This window comes from Bubalus bubalis, chromosome 14 (genome assembly GCF_019923935.1).
Source record: "Bubalus bubalis isolate 160015118507 breed Murrah chromosome 14, NDDB_SH_1, whole genome shotgun sequence".
In the NCBI taxonomy this organism is placed as follows: Eukaryota; Metazoa; Chordata; class Mammalia; order Artiodactyla; family Bovidae; genus Bubalus; species Bubalus bubalis.
Genome location: NC_059170.1, coordinates 2959904 through 2972916, shown reverse-complemented (window position 1 = coordinate 2972916; position 13013 = coordinate 2959904). Strand labels below are relative to the sequence as shown.

Below are 13013 nucleotides of genomic sequence, written 5' to 3'. Positions count from 1 at the left end.
TCTTCTGCTGTCACTAACCGAGAAGAGAGATTGGGAGACGGGGGGGAATCGAATGGAGTCCTCTTAATGGTATAAAAAAAAATTTAGCGTCTTTTTTTGAACTAGTTCTATAAATTCTGTATTCTTTGTCACACGTGGCCACTGAAATCTCTGTTCTGTTAGCTTATTATTTGCTAAGTCGTGTCCGACTCTTCGTGGACCCATGGACTGTAGCCCACCAGGCTTCTCTGTCCATGGGATTTCCCAGGCAAAAATACTGGAATGGGTTGCCATTTCCTTCTCCAGGACAGTATAAAAAATTTTAAGTGTTTTGTATGTTATGATAATAGTAATACTTATTGTATCGACTTTGGAGAAGACTGAAAAGCAAAGGGATAAAAATAAATATTACCTGTTTTCCTATCACTCAGGATAACCACTGTTCTTCATTTCAGTATGTTTACTTTGACTATTTTCTTTCTCTTTCTCTCTCTGAAATAATACTATTTTATCACTAATGATACAGAACAGAGGTCAGTAACCTTTTCTGTAAAAAGCCAGGTTGTAAGTACTTTCAGCTTCGCTGGCCATGAGTGGTCACAGCCACTCAGCTCTGCAGCCATAGAACAAAGCCAGCCATAGACAAGAAGAAAACAAAAGGGTGTGGCTTTGTGCCAACAAAACTATTTACAAAAATAGGTGATGGGCGGGGTTTACCCCATGGCCATAGTTTGCTGACTTCTGATAGAGGATGGGATTTTTTTTTACATGTCACTAGTATTTTTCAAGACCATTTTAAAAGATATCATAGTACCCACGGCATTGACAGACTGTAATTTTTAAGGTAATTCGTTATTGCTGACCGTATAGGTGGTTTCAGTCTTTCCCTGTTATAAATAAAAATATAAATAAAATTCCCTGTAATTTTTAAGGTAATTCGTTATTGCTGACCATATAGGTGGTTTCAGTCTTTCCCTGTTATAAATAAAGAATATTGATCCCCAGTGATCAATATTCTTGTGAGTAGGTGTTTCAGCGTATTCATGATTGTTTCCTTAGTATGCATGGATTGAAACATCATTGATAAAGCTGAGCTAGGTTTCAGCTTCACTAATGGCCTGTGATTGTTGTAGTCTACTCCTCACGTATAAGCAATTCTTTCTTGATATTTTCCCAGGATTGAATGTAAATTACACTTTTGGTGTTATAGATCCATAAAATTCATCCCAGTGATTACTGCTAAATACAGAGAGAAAAGCTCTAGCTAAAACTGTATTTCACATTTTGGGGGGGTGGAGTCAAGAATGATTTGAGAATTTGAGAAAAACAAAAGTTGACAGCTACTTCCAGCTGTGCCTGTTACTTTCACTCTAGAAATTTCAGAAGAAGCATGAGCAGCATACAGCTCCAGCAGTGGGGCAGCTACGTGCCCCAGAAGGAGAAGGCCGTTCCAGAGAGAGAGCAAGAACGAAAGACACATCAAGGAAAACAAGAGCATCACTTGCTTCAAGACAGTTTCTCTGGTCCCTTCTGGGGGTGTGAGTGTACTTGCTGTCCATGGGTTCAGAAATATTCCTGTATATCTTTACAATAAGTTGGCACACTGGAGAGCTAGCTTGAAGGAGGTTCTAGTACTTACAAGCGAAGAAAATATTCATCAGGGTTGGTGAAAAAACAGACAGCTCCAACTGAAGGAGCATCTTCTAAATAACTCTTTTCCTGTCACCCACTCGGAATTCACTTGTTATCAAGATAGAGGTTGAAAATAAAACTATCTGTTCAAAGGGGCAACATGAACCTAATCAATGAAGTGTGTTAAGTACTACTTTGATCCATCCAACTGTTTTGAAAGGCAGCATTCCCTGGGGGAAACGTCCTTGAGATGTGGGAGCACTGCTTGGCATCATGGACACCAGGGACCGCATCCTGGGGAGTCCTCTAGGCCCGAGCTTGCACCCGGGCAGCAGGAGGCCAAGGATGGTCCACAGATGTCTCTCATTTGGCCTACATCAAATTATAAAAAACTGACGCCAGCATGTAAAAGTCTGAAAAAATATAAAACCAGACATTTCTTGAAAATTTGTAAGATCTGACCATGATGAGGAAATATTTGCTCTTAACAACAGTCCACTGGAGCTGAGTAGTGGCTGACCTCTTTAGACAAGGCTAATGGGGCCTCCCTGGCTCAGTAGTAAAGAATGTGCCTGCTGCTTCCGGGTCGGGAAGATCCCCTGGAGAAGGAAATGGCAACCCACTGCAGTATTCTTGCCTGGGAAATCCCATTTACAGAGGGCCTGGCGGGCTACAGTCCATGGGGTGGCAAAGAGTCAGGCACAACTGAGCGACTAAACAAGAACAATAACTCAAAAACAATGCCTTCTATGGGAAATGGGCACATGACTCACACAATCGAAGTCTGCTGCTGCTGCTGCTGCTAAGTCGCTTCAGACTGCTAAGACTCTGTGCGACCCCATAGACGGCAGCCCACCAGGCTCCCCGTCCCTGGGATTCTCCAGGCAAGAACACTGGAGTGGGTTGCCATTTCCTTCTCCAATGTATGAAAGTGAAAGTGAAGTCGCTCAGTCGTGTCCGACTCTTAGCGACCCCAAGGACTGCAGCTTACCAGGCTCCTCCATCCATGGGATTTTCCAGGCAAGAGTACTGGAGTGGGTTGCCATTGCCTTCTCCATTTGAAGTATGGGATTCATTCATTTATACAGGTGGTTCCCAGCTGGGGCAGTTTCACCCTTCAGAAGATAGCTGACTAAATCTGGAGACATTTCTGATTGTCACACGGGGGTATCAGGAAGTGAGTCTACTGATATCTAGTTGGTAGAGACGAGGGCCTGCACTCAGAAAGACCTCTGCTGCTGCTGCTGAGTTGCTTCAGTCGTGTCCGACTCTGTGTGACCCCATAGACGGAAGCCCACCAGGCTCCTCCGTCCCTGGGATTCTCAAGACAAGAACACTGGAGTGGATTGCCATTTCCTTCTCCAATCAGGAAAGTGAAAAGTGAAAGTGAAGTTGCTCAGTCGTGCCTGACTCATAGCAAACCCATGGACCGCAGCCCACCAGGCTCCTCCGTCCATGGGATTTTCCAGGCAAGAGTACTGGAGTGGGGGGCCATTGCCTTCCCCACAGAAAGACCTCATATTAGGTTTAATGTTCTGCTAGCAGTGCCTTGAAATTCTCCTAATTTTTGAAAAAGGACTCCGTGTTTTCATTTGCTCTGGGCCCCACAAAGTATATAGCCAGTCCTGACAAAGAAACTATTCAATAAATGGATATTATTATCAATAAGCCAGTGTTAGTCTCTCAGTCGGGACTGACTCTTTGCTACTCCGTGGACTGTAGCCCACCAGGCTCCTCAGTCCATGGGATTTCCCAGGCAAGAGTACTAGAGTAGGTAGTCATTCCCTTCTACAGGGGATCTTCCTGACCCAGGGATTGAACCCGGGGCTCCTGCATTGCAGGAGCCGCCAGGGAAACCCATTATTATCAGTACTTAAAGTGCAAATGCTTTATCCTCTGAGTGAGCATCTCAGAGGTTGCTATTTGAAAAACAAGAAAGAAAGAAAAAAAAAAGCAAATGGGGAAGAGAGAGAAAAAAAAAAATTAGCTGCATGAACTCCAAAGCCAGCAAAGCTGGCACCGTTGCCTTTAGCAAGATGCTATCTGACATCTTTTCAAGGGGTGATTAAACAGCAAATATCTCTGGGTAGCATAATGTTTATTAGACGTTACTCTGTTAGGGCAGCTTGTGTTTTCCCTGTATTCTGTTTCCATGTTCAAGTGTGTACAATTTGTTGATTTAAATAAAATTTAAAATAAGCTGTGCTGCTTGAAGAGCTGCTGACAGGGCCTCGCAGAAAACTTTGAGGGATTTTTTTATTAGGAAACAATCCTGTTTCTGTGTCATGCTTTTCTGCACCATGCCTCTCCCCCAGTCCCCTCCCTGCTCTTCGTGATATACTACAGCAGCCTATAAAACCGTATTTTTTACTTTTTGGAATGTTCATCAGGCTCTCCGAAATATTAATACTCCTATTCATGAGGCAAAGCTTCTATGAATCCGTCCCTGACCTCTGGATTATTAGAGCAAAGGGCTAAGCCTGTTCAGGACAAGGGTCATCTATCTCTAAATGCCAGGAGTCACACACATACACTCGTACAGGCTCAGATTTTCTGGACTGCTATTCAGTCATCCAATATTTTGATTAAAGTTTAACTGACGGCAAAGTATAAAGAAATGAATATACCTTTAAAAAATTATTTATTTACGTATTTATTTTTGGCTGTGCTGAGTCTTCGTTGCCGTGTGTGGGCTTTTCTCTAGTTGCGAAGAGCAGGACTGCTGTGCCCGGGCTTGTTGTCGTGATGGCTTCTCTTGCGGAGCACAGGCTGTGAGGTTGGGAGCGTCAGTCGTTGCTGCACGTGGGCCTAGTGGCTGTGGTGTGTGGGCTGAGTTGTTGTTGCTCAGTTGCTCAGTCGTGTCCGACTCTTTGTGACCCCGTGGACTGCAGCACACCAGACGTCCCCATCCATCACCAGCTCCTGGAGCTGGCTGAAACTCACATCCATCGAGTCAGTGATGCCATCCAGCCATCTCATCCTCTGTCGTCCCCTTCTCCTCCCGCCTTCAATCTTTCCCAGCATCAGGGTCTTTTCCAGTGAGTCGGCTCTTTGCATCAGGTGGCCAAAATATTGGAGCTTCAGTTTCAGTATCAGTCCTTCCAATGAATATTCAGGACTGATTTCCTTTAGCATTGACTGGTTTGATCTCCTTGCAGTCCAAGTCACTCTTAAGGGTCTTCTCCAACACCACAGTTCAAAAGCATCAATTCTTCAGCTCTCAGCCTTCTTTATGGTCCAGCTCTCACATCTGTACATGACCACTGGGCAAACAATAGCTCTGACCATAAGAACCTTTGTCGGCAAAGTAATATGTCTGCTTTTCAATACGCTCTCTAGGTTTTTCATAGCTTTTCTTCCAAGGAGTAAGTGTCTTTTAATCTTAATTCAGAGAAAATAATAATGTTAATAATTAGAACTGCTGCTTGTTAAGTGTTCCCTGTGTCACTTGCTTTAGAGGGTTTTATTCTCTTAGCATCGTTTTCCTGTTACTACTGCTACATAACAAGGCTCCCCAAAGTTTAGTTGCACGAAGCAACTCTTTTTACTTGCTCTCAGATCATGTGGGCAGGGAAGTTGGTCAGGGCACAAGGGATGGCTGGTCTCTGCTCTACAACATCTAGGTCTTTGGTTAGGGAGACTGGAGGACTAGGGATGATGATGGTTGGGAGCTGAAATTATGCAGAGCATCTCTCACGTGGCTGATGGTTACTGCTAGCTGTTGGCTGGACCTCAGCGGGGCTTGTGGGCGGTCACTCTCACATGTGGGTCCTCCACAGAGCTGCTTGGGCTTCCTCTCAGCATGGCGGCCTTAGGGTGCTTGGACTTCTTACTCAGGTTCCAGGTGTGAATGCCTCATCTTCCAAGTAGAAACCACATCACCTTCCCTCCCTACACTCAAAAGTCATACAGAAGCGCTCCCATGCTTTCTTTTGGTTGTACATGAGCCACATTCCTGCCCAGACTGATGGGGAGGAAAATTAGACCCTACTTCTGGATGAGGCAGGGGGTATATTCTAGAAATCACGGGACAAGGAGTATTTCTACTGCTGTCTTTGGAAAAGACAATCTGCCACACCATCATAACAACACTGCAGACAGAGGTGAATAATCCATTTCATAGATGATGGACCAGGTACAGAGTAAACACATAACTTGCTCAACGTCAAACAACTGGATAGTAAGGGGGTGAACAGAGATTCAGACTTGAGTCTGTCTGTGCCCAGAGTTTCTTTTCTGCATGCCTCGCGTCCGGTGGGCATTATATTTATGTGCTTCATCCTTCCTTCATTGTGTATCAGGGAGACATACCCAGATCCCAAGTGTTGCTTTATGTGGAGGCTGTCTTCTTGCAATCTACAGACGGCAGGACTGGTGCAATTACCTGCCTTTCCGTAGTTAATAGGCACACACTGAAATGAGTCCCTTCGGAAGGCCCAGAGAAATTGCTTGTAAGGGACCAGGGTTTAAGCAGAGTTGGCAACTTCAGGACGGCAGCCCATCCGTGGCGATCATCGGCTCCGGTGAAAAATGATGCCCCATCTTTGTGACACGATTGTTTGGGTATTTACCACAAAGGCCCTTAAATGGGTCCTTTTCAATCAGAACATAAGAAATAAGCTGGGGGGTGGGGGGAATAGCTAAATTTCAGTGTAACTGCTCACAGTGTTTTACACTTAGATGGATGGTGGGTCTTTCTCATCATTCACGAAGCCCAGACATGCCACCAAGAGTGATCTGGCAACTTGTGAAGATAAATCCCAACACGGATGGCGGCTGTCACTGCCACACTGCGAGTGTGGCTCCGGGGCTGATGGAGCGTGGGAGCAAGGGCCCCGACGCAAAGGCGGAGAGAAGGAGGGCCTGGAGAAAAGAAAACAGAGGAAAAGCGATCGAAATTCCATCTCTCCCCCAAAGCCGTTCCCAAGCGCCGTGCCTTTGAGAGAACTCATGCTTTTGAGAGTCCCCAGCAGGTCAGAAAGAAGACAGATGGCAGGTTATCATAGCAGGAGGGTGGGGAGGTTATGAATGTAACTATCCACAGAGAGAAAAGCACAGATTCCGTGTGTGTGACTCAGAAGAAGATGGAAGAAAGTACCCACTGTAGGAATCTGAGGGGGGGTATTTTCAAGATATTTTTAGACTAAGATCCCCCCCAAATTGCCTTTATTTATTCTATTTTTAGAACCTATTTCTGTGCTGATAAAAGCAACATCTTCTAATAACATAAAATTTAACAAATACAGAAAATATATAAAACTCCATAATCTTTTCATCCAGGAGCAACCCATGTAAATATCTTGTCATGTACTGTCTAGCGTTCCCCACACCTTCCCTGTGTGTACATGGACGTGCACATACATAGAATAACTCTGCGTGTTATAAAAGTGGACTCAAATGAAACAGTATCTTATGACCTACAATTTTTTTTATTTATATCAGTTTCTTTATGTGTCAACAAACAGATTTACATAATCATTTCTAATGGGCATAATTTTCCACTGGAATATTATTTAATCAATGCACCATTCACTGGATGTTTAGGGTTGTGAATTTTCTCTTATTCTAAGTAATAAGACAAGAGCATCTTTCAGTTCAGTTCAGTCGCGCAGATGTGTCTGACTCTTCGCGACCCCACGGACTGCAGCACACCAGACCTCCCTGTCCATCACCAACTCCCAGAGTTCACTCAGACTCATGTCCATTGAGTAGGTGATGCCATCCAACCATCTCACCCTCTGTCATCCCCTTCTCCTCCCGCCTTCAATCTTTCCCAGCATCAGGGTCTCTTCCAATGAGTCAGTTCTTTGCATCAAGTGGCCAAAGTATTGGAGTTTCAGCTTCAGCATCAGTCCTTCCAATGAATGTTCAGGACCAATTTCCTTTAGGATGGACTGTTTGAATCTCCTTGCAGTCCGAGGGACTCTCAAGAGTCTTCTCCAACACCACAGTTCAAAAGCATCAATTCTTCAGCACCCAGCTTCCTTTATATTCCAACTCTCACATCCATACATGACCCCTGGAAAAACCATAGGTTTGAATAGACAGACTTTTTTGGCAAAGTAATGTCTCTGCTTTTTAATATACTGTCTAGGTTGGTCATAACTTTTCTTCCAAGGAGTAAGCGTCTTTTGATTTCATGGCTGCAATCACCATCAGTAGTGATTTTGGAGCCCCAAAAAATAAAGTCTCTCACTGTTTCCCCATCTATTTGCCATGAAGTGATGGGACCCGATGCCATGATCTTAGTTTTCTGAATGTTGAGCTTTAAGCCAACTTTTACACTTTCCTCTTTCACTTTCATCAAGAGGCTCTTTAGTTCTTCTTCACTTTCTGCCGTAAGGGTGGTGGTGTCTGCATATCTGAGGTGATTGATATTTCTCCTGGCAATCTTGATTCCAGCTTGTGCTTCTTCCAGCCCAGCATGTCTCATGATGTACTCTGCATATAAGTTAAATAAGCAAGGTGACAATATACAGCCTTGATGTACTCCTTTCCTGATTTGGAACCAGTCTGTTGTTCCATGTCCAGTTCCAACTCTTGCTTCTTGAGCTGCACACAGATTTCTCAAGAGGCAGGTCAGGTGGTCTGGTATTCCCATCTCTTGAAGAATTTTCCACAGTTTTTTGTGATCCACATAGTCAAACGCTTTGGCAAAGTCAATAAAGCAGAAGTAGATGGTTTTTTTTAACTCTCTTGCTTTCTCAGTGATCCGATAGATGTTGGCAATTTGATCTCTGGTTCATCTGCCTTTTCTAAATCCAACTTGAATATCTGGAAGTTCACAGTTCAATTCATATACTGTTGAAGCCTGGCTTGGAGAATTTTGAACATCACTTTACTAGCATGTGAGATGAGTGCAATTGTGCGGTAGTTTGAGCATTCTTTGGCACTACCTTTCTTTGGGATTGGAATGGAAACTGACCTTTTCCAGTCCTGTGGCCACTGCTGAGTTTTCCAAATTTGCTGGCATATTGAGTTCAGCACTTCCACGGCATCATCTTTTAAGATTTGAAATAGCTCAACTGGAATTCCATCACCTCCACTAGCTTTGTTTGTAGTGTTGCTTCTTAAGGCCCATTGGACTTCACATTCCATGATGTCTGGCTCTAGATGAGTGAGTGATCACACCATAGAGATTATCTGAGTCATGAAGATCTTTTTTGTACAGTTCTTCTGTGTATTCTTGCCACCTCTTCTTAATATCTTCTGTTTCTATTAGGTCCATACCACTTCTGTCTTTTATTGTGCCCATCTTTGCATGAAATACTCCCTTGGTATCTCTAATTTTCTTGAAGAGATCTCTAGTCTTTCCCATTCTACACTTTCCCTCTATTTCTTTGCATTGATTACTGAGGAAGGCTTTCTTATCTCTCCTTGCTATTCTTTGGAACTCTGCATTCAGATGGGTATATCTTTCCTTTTCTCCTTTCCCTTTCACTTCTCTTCTTTTCTCAGCTATTTGTAAGGCCTCCTCAGACAAACATTTTGCCTTTTTGCATTTCTTTTTCTTGGGAATGGTCTTATCCCTGCCTCCTGTACAATGTCACGAACCTCTGTCCATAGTTCTTCAGGCATTCTGTCTATCAGATCTAGTCCCTTGAATCTATTTGTCACTTCCACTGTATAATCATAAGGGATTTGATTTAGGTCATACCTGAATGGTCTAATGGTTTTCCCTACTTTGTTCAAATTTAAGTCTGAATTTGGCAATAAGGAGCTCATGATCTAAGCCACAGTCAGCTCCTGGTCTTGTTTTTGCTGACTGTATAGAGCTTCCCCATCTTTGGCTACAAGGAATATAATCAATCTGATTTTGGTATTGACCATCTGGTGATGTCCATGTGTAGAGTCTTCTCTTGTGTTGTTGGAAGAGGGTGTTTGCTATGACCAGTGTGTTCCTTTGCCCTGCTTCATTCTGTACTCCAAGGCCAAATTTGCCTGTTACTCCAGATGTTTCTTGACTTCCTACTTTTGCATTCCTATAATGAAAAGGACATATTTTTGGGTGTTTGTTCTAGAAAGTCTTGTAGGTCTTCATAGAACCATTCAACTTCAGCTTCTTCAGCATTACTGGTTGGGGCATATACTTGGATTACCGTGATACTGAATGGTTTGTCTTGGAAACAAACAGAGATCATTCTGTCGTTTTTGAGACTGCATCCAGGTACTGCATTTCAGACTCTTTTGTTGACTCTGATGGCTACTTCATTTCTTCTAAGGGATTCTTGCCCACAGTAGTAGATATAATGGTCATCTGAGTTAAATTCACCCATTCTAGTCCATTTAAGTTCAGTGATTCCTAGAATGTCGACATTCACTCTTGCCATCTCCTGTTTGACCACTTCCAATTTGCCTTGATTCATGGACCTAACATTCCAGGTTCCTATGCAATATTGTTCTTTGCAGCATCAGACTTTACTTCCATTACCAGTCACATCCAAAACGGGGTATTGTTTTTGCTTTGGCCCTGTCTCTTCATTCTTTCTGGAGTTATTTCTCCACTAATCTCCAGTAGCATATTGGGCACCTACCGACCTACGGAGTTCATCTTTCAGTGTCCTATCTTTTTGCCATTTCATACTGTTCATGGAGTTCTCAAGGCAAGAATACTGAAGTGGTTTGCCGTTCCCTTCTCCAGCGGACCACATTCTGTCAGACCTCTCCACTATGACCCGTCCGTCTTGCGTGACCCTACACGGCATGGCTCATAGTTTCATAGAGCATCTTGCAGATATACTTTTATATATTTTCTTGCTTGGATACACTTCTCAAAGTGAATTTTTTAAGAAGAATGAGGCACTTTGTTAAATAACTTTACACATATTGTTAAATTGTCATCTTGGTAAGTTGTGCCCCAAATTATCTTAAGTCCAAGCAATAACTTTTAAGTTAATGCAATTTGCATATTTTGTCCTTCCTTTCTCTTCCTCCCTCTTCCTCCCATTCTTCTTCTTATCAAATCTTTCTCCCTTCAGTAGTTGAAATAAAGACTGTACAGTTCACAAAGCAGAAAATATTTATTATCTGGCACCTCTACAGAAAAAAATTTGTGCACCCATGGACAAGTAGAAATTGTGTTTCTCATGTGCAATAGAAGCCGGGTGCTCCTCAAAGCAGTAATTAAGAGTAGGCCTATCATCAGGTTTTGGGGGTGCAAATTCTCACTCAGCCCCTTACTAACTGTGGGGCCTTATCCTGGTTGTAAAGCTCTGAACGCGGCAACCTCCTCAGCTGCAGAAGGGAAATAATATGCCGTCCACAGCCAGTGCCGCCACTGGGATCGAGTGAAATGAGATGTGAAGCGATTAGCATATGTGCCTAGTACATCGTTAAAAAACTGTTGTTGTTATTTGCTTTGCTTTTCTAGAAATGTAACCGACAATTTGTTTCGATGTCTCCAATCCTGGAGTTTTAATTTCTTCTGGTATTCTTTTTCATCTTTGAATAATTTTTGGTTCCAGACACAAGTGTTGCCAGCATCAACAAAATTAGATTTGTAGCATCTTCACTGTATCCTTTTCCTTTTTTTTTATTTGTCTTTTTTATTTCAAGAGCCTCATTGCTTACTTATTCATACGTAAGGCGTGTAAGAAACACCTACTTTCAGGCCCAGAACACTGAGGCGGTCACTGATTGGTGCACGAAGGAAGGGAGACGGCCTCCCCTGAAGGTGCCACGGCCTCCCTGAAGGTGACATGGCCTCCCCGAAGGTGCCACGGCCTCTCTGAAGGTGCCACACAGCCTCCAATGGAGACGGCCTCCCTGAAGGCGCCACGGCCTCCCCGAAGGTGCCACGGCCTCTCTGAAGGTGCCACACAGCCTCCAATGGAGACGGCCTCCCTGAAGGTGCCACGGCCTCCCTGAAGGTGCCATGCAGCCTCCAGACTTAGGGTCGAAAGACCTGCTGGTCTAGAAGGCGTGTGATGTGGTCCCAGTCCAGTGCCTGCAGGACTCGGCTTTCAGGACTGTGCTCTGTTGCACAGCTTTTTTTCCCCATGTTTGATGTTCTTCCTCATTTGCTGCTCTACACACAGTCCTGACCTGGGCATTTAGTGGACATGAAGAAAAGAACAGGTGGTCTCTTCAGGAACAGACACAAATCTCTTAAAACAGTTTCACAGACTTGAGGCAGAGCTTGCTGTGTCCGAATACGTTCCCTCTGAACACAGATTAGGCTCGTTTCTTCTTATTTAGAGAAAAAGCATTAAAGTAAACATCCCTTATGTAGGCCCAGTAAGGGATCTGAACTGGGCATGGTGAGGGGTGCAGAGCTGCACGCCAGCCTGCTGCTTCTCATTCAGTCTGTCCAGGCTTGAATGTCAGCCCTCAGAGACTCCTCCCACGAACACCCTTCTCTGGGTGACACCCTGCTATTATTTTCCAAAACAGCCTCATGTATTTTACTGTATTCCACTAAAAACGAGGATTATTCCTGTGTTTACTATCTTTGCCTCCCTGCCCATACCCCACTGAAATTCAGACTCCATGAAGGAAAGGACTTGTCTATCTAGTTCATGGACATCCCAAGTACTCGGGCAGTGTCCTTGTGAGAAAGCATCAGTCCTCACCCTCAAAATGTGCACCATTTGGTCCTTCCTCATTAAGGCTGATGTTACTCTCTCTCGTCTCTGCATCCGTCACACTGAATTCTTGTCACTGCCTTTGACACAGAGAGCCGTTTTCCCTCTTTGACACAAGCTGCTTCCAAGCCGACACCACCTTTCACTTTCCCCACGCGCACTTCTTGCCTGATCACCTCTTACCCTTCAGGTCTCAGTTTCCAGATTGCGTCCACCAGGAAGCCTTCCATGGTGCCCCCACCCCGGGAGGAAGGGTACTCGCCCTTCCCTGGTGCCTCCACGCCCTACACATCTCTCATCTTTCTGCTCACCCCGAATGGCTATCCTTGCTTGCTTGAATCCCCCATTAGAACTAGCAACCGAGCACCCAACACAGTGCTTCGCAAGCAGCAGGTACTCAGCTGATGTGTTTTATCAATGAATGAATGAACATCAAAGAATTTTTTTCCATTGCCTGTAGTAATAACCCACCATTGAACAAGTGAGCAAACTCCGGGAGATGGTGAAGGACAGGGAAGCCTGGCGAGCTGCAGTCCATGGGGTCGCAAAGAGCCAGACATGACTTAGCAACTGAACAGCCGCAACACTGAACAAACTATGAATTACTCATTAAATAGGCCATGGACTACTTTTCCCCAAATGTAGCATCTTTCCTTTGGAAAAGACGATGGAAAAAGAGGCACAGACTCTGCATAGACAGTTTACAAAGAGAAAATATATTTTGTAAATAAATACGTTACCAAATACGTAATACCTGACTGAAGATTGTGAATTAGAATTTCACTAGGAGACTGTTTTTCTTTTCCCCGTTTTTAAAAA

General features: G+C 44.0%; 1 long non-coding RNA gene across 1 annotated transcript in view; it reads left to right on the top strand.

The window, feature by feature from the left end:
* Positions 1 to 2387, top strand: part of LOC123329112 — a 140671-nt gene extending 138284 nt beyond the window's left edge. The window contains exon 3 of the long non-coding RNA XR_006544266.2: positions 1354 to 2387. This is a non-coding gene — a long non-coding RNA (uncharacterized LOC123329112). The remainder of the gene's footprint in view (positions 1 to 1353) is intronic.
* The last annotated feature ends 10626 nt before the right edge of the window (positions 2388 to 13013 follow it).